A 643-nucleotide genomic window follows, 5' to 3' on the forward strand; every position below is an offset into this window, starting at 1 on the left:
AAAAAAAAAAAAAAAAAAATAGCTGTGTGACCTGCAATGAGTCCCGGCCTTCCGGGCCTCAGTTTCCCCACCTGTGACACGAGGAAGGATGGGCCAGTGGGTGCTGAGCCAGAGACCCGGTTGCCTCGAATGTGTGCAGCAGGCGGCTGGGCTGGGGACAGGGGTGCAGGCTCCACCACGACCCGGCCTCAGCACTGAGGCGCCCACAATGCCTGTCCTGACCCTCACTCACCTCACCGGCCTGGAAATTTGGCTCTGAAATTTCCCAAACTCTCCAGGCGCCGTCCATTCCTTCCCAGTCTGGAGGCGTGGAAGGGAGAAGAGGAGGGAAGGAGGGAAGCACAGAGAAAACAGGAGGCCCGAGGCGGTGAGTGGAGAGACCAGGAGTGAGAAGAAAGGAGAAAAGTGAGAAAAGAGGGAGGAAGAAGAGGAAGATGAGAGTGGTAGGAGAGAAAACAGAAAAGAGTGGGGGAGAGTGAGCGTTGCCCACGCAAGAGGCACCCGCCTTGCTAGGAGGCCGGAGCAGAGCAGCCGGGTGGCCTGCGGGGCGAGCCAGCACCGGCCAAGGCCAGAGGGCCCCAAAGATGCTGCGGCTGGGCCCCCCACAGCCCAATCGCGGTGGTCTTTCCCCAGCCTCACACTC

The 643-nt window shown here is 60.3% G+C and overlaps 1 protein-coding gene across 1 annotated transcript in view; it reads right to left on the reverse strand.

Annotated features, from left to right (window-relative positions):
- B4GALNT3 (beta-1,4-N-acetyl-galactosaminyl transferase 3) overlaps window positions 1-643 on the reverse strand; it is a 33,085-nt gene that overhangs the window by 17,298 nt on the left and 15,144 nt on the right. Inside the window, exon 6 of the mRNA XM_011957123.1 lies at window positions 233-300. The gene's annotated coding sequence lies outside the window, so the exon portion shown is untranslated. The remainder of the gene's footprint in view (window positions 1-232; window positions 301-643) is intronic.

This window comes from Colobus angolensis, unplaced genomic scaffold (genome assembly GCF_000951035.1).
Source record: "Colobus angolensis palliatus isolate OR3802 unplaced genomic scaffold, Cang.pa_1.0 Scaffold437, whole genome shotgun sequence".
NCBI lineage: Eukaryota > Metazoa > Chordata > Mammalia > Primates > Cercopithecidae > Colobus > Colobus angolensis.